An 8,473-nucleotide genomic window follows, 5' to 3' on the forward strand; every position below is an offset into this window, starting at 1 on the left:
CTACTTTCTCCCCACCCCCACCCTCCTCTAGCTTATCTCTCCACGCTTCAGGCTCACTGCCTTTATTCCTGATGAAGGGCTTTTGCCCGAAATGTTGATTTCGAAGCTCCTTGGATGCTGCCTGAACTGCTGTGCTCTTCCAGCACCACTAATCCAGAATCTGGTTTCCAGCATCTGCAGTCATTGTTTATACCTTGCCACTCAACCGAATTCCCATTGTCCACCCCATCAAAACTGAGGTTATATAATTATTCAATTATTGAAGAACTTCAAAAAAATGCCCAAAATATCCCACTTAATGTAGGTATTTAAAGAAGTACATGAATGGTTGTTAAGAAAATATAAAAGCTACATGTTAAAAGCAGCACATGTTGTTTGTCCAAATGTTTGTGAAGCAGAAGTTGTTCTCATATAACCTGGAACAAAGTATGCACTTGCAAAGAAGCTATTTTAATATTGCATGTGCAATTTTCATTGGCTGAGGGTTTATATTTTTTTAACTGCCTTGTATATTGCGTTTTTCTTTTCGGTTTGTAAGATTGTGCCCATATTGGACTATCAGCTTTTTTACATTGCTATTGTTAAAATTTCAAATCTCAATGGAGGTCATACAAACCTCACAGCAATATGTTGATAACTTTGCATCCTTTCTCTGTGGTTTGCCCCACAGCTTGTTTACTGACAATCTGAATGTTGTGCACTGATGGAAAGAGTTTCCTCTGGTTCTTCTCTGCCTACTAGATTCTAAACATCACTTAAAAGCTGCATCGCTGGGTGACGTGCATTATCTGCCACCATTTCAATTAAATATTTTCACTGACCTTAATTCTATTTGTTTATTAGAGGTTATACAGACAGCTCTGTATAGAATTGTTGCTTTACTTTTTGTGTTTCAATAAAATAAACTGTGCCAAGATATTTACATTTTCCTGTTTTTTTTCTGCCCTCTGACCTTTGTGAATGGCTCAGTTCTTGATTTTGAAACCATTATTTTCCCTTTATTATTTTTGAGGCTGGAAGTATTTGTCAAAAATGTTGGTGCATAAATGAGCACCATATTCATATGGTAGTTTCTTGAAGTGTTATTTTCATAGAGTTCCTACAGCATGGAAGCAGGTCATTTGGATCTTAGAGTCCACACAGATCCTGTGAAGGGCATCCCATCCAGACCCATCCAAAATATAGGGTAGGGGAATGGGTCTGGGTGGGTTGTTCTTCGGAGGGTCGGTGAGGATCTGATGGACCGAAGGGCCTGTTTCCATACTGTAGGGAATATAATCTAATCTAATCTATCCCCGTAACCCTGCATTTCCCATTGCTAACCCAACCCGCCTGCAAAATCCCGGACATTATAGGCAATTTAGCATGGCCAATCCACCTAAACTGCACATCTTTGCACCATGGGAGGAAACCAGAGCACCCGGAGGAAAGCCACACAGACACGGGGAGAACATGCAAACTCCATTTAGACAGTCACCCAAGAATGGAATCGAATGCTGGCACTGTGAGATGGCAGTGCTAACCACTGAGCCACTGTGGCGCAACTAGTTTAAAATAGTCGTTGACCTGTTTATTGTAAATGGATTATAACCCAGCAAGCTGATGGACAAAATATTGTCTTGGAGTACACTAAACATTTAGGTTAATATTGGCAACATTAGCGATCAGGTCATGTGTCATGGAGTTGTGGACCCTTTGCCTCTGACAATTAAATTGCAGGTCCATACATTCTTCTGTTTTAGAACAATCACAGCTCAAACCAAATGGATCCAAACCATTGCCAGCTCAGATCAACTAAACATCAGAATCATCTTGATTGTGTACATGGCTCTGTTAGAAAAGCCCAAATACCATTTACAATCAAAGAATTGTGTAGCATTCAGCTCTACGTCATTTCTTTGTCACTCCTATTTGGCTTCATCTTAAAACTAAGATGTATTATAGAACAAACCAGAGCAAAAGTAACAAATTTAATAATAGTTTTTCCTATCTACAAGCTTGCCAACCTACAGTCGCCTGAGCTAAGAGTCTGAGTTCAACATTCCTCTCTCAGGTTCCTGACGAAGGGCTTTTGCCTGAAACGTCGGTTCTCTTGCCCCTCGAATGCTGCCTGACCTGCTGCGCTTTTCCATCACCACACTCTCAACTCTTACCTCCAACATCTGCAGTCCTCACTTTCCCCTGGCACTCTCACTGTGACAATTTTTCAGTATTAGATTTTCACATTATCCATTTATTAAAGGGACATTAAAATAACCTTAGCTCTGCTGAGTTGAATGAATATTAATCGGGATCCTTGTTTTCAAGATGAAAATAGCAGAAAGTGTGTGACAGCTCCAAACTGGTGAAGGAGGTAGGAAGAGTCAGGGACAAAGGGAAAGGAAGAAAGAATGCCTTAATGGCACTGAGCAACCAAGCTCAGAGGAAAAGAGAGACTGAGTACAACCGGAAATCTGTGGCTCCCACTGATAGGTCCAAGGATTGTTATTGGTGCCTGCCAAAAAGTAAAATTCAAATGAGATAACCCACTGAGATCCTAGATACACTGCCAGGGGCAAAAATCAAAGATCAATACAACTATTGCAGCACATTATGCCAGTGGCAAAATGCTCAGGATTTTATTGTCCATTTTACTTTGACCAATAAGCAACAATGGAAGCAATCAACAAGCATTTAATGTAAACATTGCATAGAACAAGGTAAAGGCTCAGTAAACCAGACCAAAATAGTAATATACTGGAAGCAAGAACAAACACAACAGCAGGTAGTGTTGTCCTTCATGAGTCGATCAATGTTCCTATTTGGATTCTATGCCTTGCATTGTCTCAAGGCAGAATCCACTAATTTTATTTGGTACCATGAAGCACTGTTAACTGAATCTGAGTCTATTTAAAAGGATTTCTGTCACACTTTCATATTGATACAACAGAACGCCTGAGAAAAAAAAGGACTCACACTGTGCATTAGACGTTCTGATGCTATTGTGCAGATTTTATGCATTCTTGCTGCCAGCACTATGTTTAACATGCTGGGAGTACACATCAGGAATTTAGCTGTTGCTGTTAGTACTCCTGTAGAACCACCCAGTCATTCATTTTCATAGATTTGAAATTCCATGATTCTGGGCAATGGCCTCTCTGCCAGACCACCTGCTGTGATTGGATAAGCTGGCAGGGCTGACAGCAGGCTGAACTCAGCAGCTAGAAAAATAAAAATAAAATATTGCAGACGCTGGAGACCTGAAATTAAAAAAAGTGCTTCAGTCAATGGACCCTAAACATTACCTCTGTTTCTCTCTCTACAACTCTACTGAGTTTCTTCAAAGTCTGTTTCAATTTAACTTAGTCATTTATTTTGTTGATCTCTTCATAGATTGATTTAGGTTAATTTACAAAAGAACAACCTTAGTATTAAAGCGATGGTTCATAATTCAACTCAAAAAAACTGTGCTTCAAAGTTGCAAAAAGAAGATTTTGTGAATTTATTTTTTAAAAATCTCTTCTTCAAAAGACATTTGTCTTAATTTTCCATTGTGCAGCTGACCAAACTATATAAGAACGATAAGCAATTATTGTCAGAGTTCATGTTCAATGGGAATGCTCGGTATCCTATCTGGAATTAGATTTGGAATTAGAATTTGCTTTATTGTCATGTGTACTCAAGTACAGAAGTACAGGAGTACAATGAAAAGTTTACACTGTCATCTCACATAGTGCCATCTTAGGGTACAAAGTACCTAGGTACAAATCTTTGATACAAAAAGTAGGGAAATAAAGAAAAAAAAAGGTTATATTACTATACAGTTATTCATGGCAAAAATTAGAAAAATAATAAAGTGAAATGATCAACATGATGATCTTCCTATAAAGGGCCTGCATGGAAGGTGTCAATTGACTATAGGCCCCGATAGAAAGACTTTAATGTTTCCTCTAGTTCCTTTTCATATTCTGAACTCTGAAGGTTGTACCTTTGGGACTTTTCCAGAAGAAATACAAATGGGAACTCGAGGATGATAATAATAATGATATTTTCTGCTGGAGCATTCAGTCCGGATTTTCAGCTAAACCAGACTACTGACCAACTAGCTCTAATAATAATTGCTCATTGTTCTTGGATACTGTGCTCAGCTGCACAATGAAAAATTAAGCCAACTTCTATTTTTGCTCCACATTCAGAATCCTGATGGAATGATAAAAAAATGCCAGGTTGGAAAATGCCTTTAGCAGTCCTGCAGATAGAGTGCAGTGTAGTTACAGCTGGTTGGAGCTAGACAGGTCTGCCTGTTTCTGTATGCATCCCATTTATTCAGAGTCAGATCCATCGATTTTAAGTCAGCTTGCTTCCCTGACCACTGCCTCCTACTGGCTGACTCTCACCTACTGGAGATGGAAACTGAACGTGAGTTTGCTAATACCCAGAAATGTGAAGGAGGAATTTCAAAATTTGGAGAGCTGTGAAACCCCATTTTGAATCCTCCATGGTTCTACAGAGAAGTAGTCAAGGCTAACATCAAGAGGTACTTCATCCCCAAAAGTGTTTACAAAATGAGAGAGGAATAGTGAAATACATAGCTCTAGAATCACATGTAGAATCTGTCCCAGCTACATTCAATGGGGGTTGATGTCAAGTGGGTTGTCCATGAGATGAAGAGCCAGTAAGCATTGTTCTTTGCCTTCAAAGGCTCTAAGATTATCTTCCAGCCCAGAATAAACTTCATGGAGCATGGTAAAAGATGTTCACATTTCTTTATCTAGAAGGTACTGAGAGAGAGAAGGAAAGCTGTGATCAGAAGCCTGAAGGAAGGAGGTGGCTCAGAAAAGTCACCGCAATCTGATAATTTGAGGATCAGCGAATCTCTTATGTTGGACTGCACGACATGAAGCTGTCAGACAGCAGGGCCTTCCAATTCCTACACAACAGCGATGTGTCTGGACAAACTGTTAACTCTAGATGGACTGGCTAAGGCCCTCAAATCGTTTGAGAAGAGCAAAATGAACTGATGTCATGGCTCTTTGGCCAAGTTGTATTGGTCTCTGTGGGACTTGATCAGTTGGGATCTGCTGGAACTGTATGAGAGTATGTTCTCTGCTGGGAGCATGCCTGAATCCATGAGGAAAGATATCATCAACCCCTTCTTCAAACATCTGGGGGAAGGAGGAAAAAGTTAGAAAAGTGTGAGCCATCTCACTGCTGAACGTAGACTACAAATTCAACCCAAGGTCATCACGAATTGGGTCAAGACTACTTTGGTAATTGAGCTTGACTTAAGCTGTAATTGGCAGGAAAATTTCAGACAGTCCCACTATTCGGGTATATGATCACCTATAGGCTGGACACTTTCAGGTAGGGGCTGTTGGATGCCTGCTATATCAACCTGGACTAGGAGAGGAATTTTGACAGAGTATTACACACCTATTATTAACACCATTATGATTAATGTGCTCCCTCACTTCCAGTTTTGGAAGGAATCTGCAATTGGATGCAATTACTTGACACAAATATCAATAGTGTATTTCTATCAATGGATGGCAAGGATTAAAAGCTTTCCAATCATATCTTTGAGTCAGTCAGGTCCCTCTCTGTCCTATCATGATCCTGTGTTGTACAAAACTCTTCACTGTGTCCATCAGGAAGGATGTGGGCAAAAGAGGGTATGAGGGATAATGGTCCCAGGTAGTGGAGGCACTCAGGTCAAAAAGTTCCTTTGAACAGACAATGTCACTATTTTACGCTCATATCTGTATTAAGGAGATTTAATCTGCCACTTTCAGGCCTTGCCACAAATTTAATTCCTTCACCACTGATTCCAATCATTTGCTTAAGTGGAAACTTATCAGATATTTTTGTTGACTGAAAACATGTTACCAGGGCTGAGATGTCAGTGAGGTATTCAATTACTGGGAGCCTTGGCAACAATTGTATTGTAGAATAAAAGAGAAATATCTAGTCTGAATTGCAGAGCTCTGCAACGCAAAAGAATTTGAATGTCCTAGTACATAATTCATAAAAGAGTTGAGAAATGTGAAGAGAATGTAATTGTTTATTATGAGAGGATTGAAATACAGAAGTAAGGAAGAATACTATGCTTCAATCATGCAGGTCATCAGTGAGGTCATAACTGGAGTACTGTGTACAGTACTGGTCTCCATAATTAAGGAAAGATATAAATTCATTGGAAGCAGTTCAGAGAAGGTTTACACAATTAGTACCTGGCATGAGTGGGTTGTCTCATATAAGGAAGCGTTGGTCAAACGAGGCTTGTATTGACTGGAGTTCAGAAATATGAGGCAACTGGATTGAGTAAATTATTGATAAGTTAAGAGGGAAGTGTTATTGGGGTAAGCAAGAATGTAGAGTTAAGGTTAAAATAAGATCAATCATGAAGTTTTTGAATGGTGGAGCATTCTCAAGGAGATGGATGGTCTATTCTTCCTGGTGATGCTTCGAACTTTTCCTATAGAATAGCTAGTTCAGTCTTTGGGAGAAATCCTCAGAGTTAAGGTTTGTGGAGTATTGGTTCAGTATTGGCAACATGGTGGCTCAGTAGTTAGCATTGCTGCCTCATAGCACCAGGGACCCAGGTTCGACTCCAGCCTTGGGTGACTGTGTGTGCGGAGTTCTCCCCGTGTCTGTGTAGGTTTCATCCCACAAAGATGTGCAGTCAGTTGAATTGGCCATGCTAAATTGCCCATAGGTGCATTAGTCAGGGGTGAAGGTAGGGTTGGGATATGGGTCTGGGTGGGTTGTTCTCTGGATGGTCAGTGTGGACTTGTTGGGCTAAATGGCCTGTTTCCATACTGGAGGGAATCTAATCTAAAAAAAAGTCCTAGAAAATAATTCCAGAATATTTCACAATTGTCTCAAAATATATTTTCACAATTATAGTTCTCTCAGCAAGTGAATTGTGAGCATCCCTTTAACCAGTGCTTGGAATTGACATCAAAACCATGTTCTATTGGCAAACAACTGTTAGGAGCTGACAAGAATACCAACATGGCTGTTGAAAATAAACTGCTCAGTTGTGTTATAACACATCTTTGGAATGGTTGATACCTGAACCCATGCCTCTAGCTCAGAGATAGGGGCAACACTCCTGTTCCACAAAAGCCCTTGTGAAGCCCTTTTAAATGAGTGAGTGGACTATCAAGCAATTTAAGTGATGATCACTATTGGCTATTTGGCTAATTTGGGCATCATGTGCTAAACCCAGACTAATTCACCATTTTGGCTCAAAATCTTGCCTTGATCACATTGAAGATGTTTTTTTTAATGTCTGGGCATGTGACCAAAGACCAGTCCCTCAGACTTAGCTGAAACTAAGTAAATCTCGATAATAAATGATGACTTGCTGTAATGCTGCAGGATGAAATCTCTCCTCCTGACTATAGGCAGCCACTAGCTAGCTGCTCTTCTCCAAGTTGTGTCTCATGCTTTAAGTAGTTATTTGACAACTTGTCACTGGAAGAACAGCCACAAGCTGAGTCTAACACGAGGTTAATCTTCAAGCAGAATAAGTATAGGTGTTTTACTTACTGCCACATAGCATATAGTTGCTGAAAGTAAGTGAAATGATTTTGCGCCAGAAGCCCACAATTAAATGACAAGAATGTTATCCTATAAACATGAAATAATTTTCATGGAGAACGTTAATCATAATGTTACACTGAGCTCAGACCCTAAGGTGAGGTCGTTCTGCAAGGCAGAATGTGTATCTGCTGTTCCTTTATGGAAATATGATGTGAAGCAATGCAGGCTGTCTTTTTCCAACTGCCAGTATTTGTCTTCTTCTAGCACAGAGCAAGGCTATAAACCTTGCCTTGGTCTCTGTAGTGCTGTTATGTGATAAGCAGTTAGCAAAATAACCAAAGTGGTGACAGGATAAAGAATAATGGAATTTATCCAGCTAAAGCAGAAACTTTTTAGCATCACGTGCCAACATGACTCAAACTCAGAATATTCCAGTTAAGAATGAAAGCTGTATGATGGCATCAATTTCAGACTGAATATGTATGACCTTTAAGATAGTGGCATGACATCATCAAGTTCTGTATAAGGGTACTATCTTCATCTTCGCTGTCCCTGTGCTATGGTGTCTGTGCAGTGTGCTGACTCAGTTAGCTGGGTGGCTGATTTGTGTTGCAGGGTGTTGCCAACAGTGTGGGCTCAATCGCCACACTGGCTCAGGCTATCATGAAGAAATCAGGTAGGTAAAAACAACGACTGCAGATTCTGGAAACCAGATTCTGGAGTAGAGTGGTGCTGGAAAAGCACAGCAGTTCAGGCAGCATCCGAGGAACAGGAAAATCGACGTTTCAGGCACAAGCCCTTCATCAGAAATACAGACAGAGTGCCTGAAGGGTGGAGAGATAAATGAGAGGAGGGTGGGGGTGGAGAGAAAGTAACATAGAGTACAATAGGTGAGTGGGGGAGGGGATGAAGGTGATAGGTCAGGGAGGAGGGTGGAGTGGATAGG

Source organism: Chiloscyllium plagiosum, chromosome 4, assembly GCF_004010195.1.
Source record: "Chiloscyllium plagiosum isolate BGI_BamShark_2017 chromosome 4, ASM401019v2, whole genome shotgun sequence".
In the NCBI taxonomy this organism is placed as follows: Eukaryota; Metazoa; Chordata; class Chondrichthyes; order Orectolobiformes; family Hemiscylliidae; genus Chiloscyllium; species Chiloscyllium plagiosum.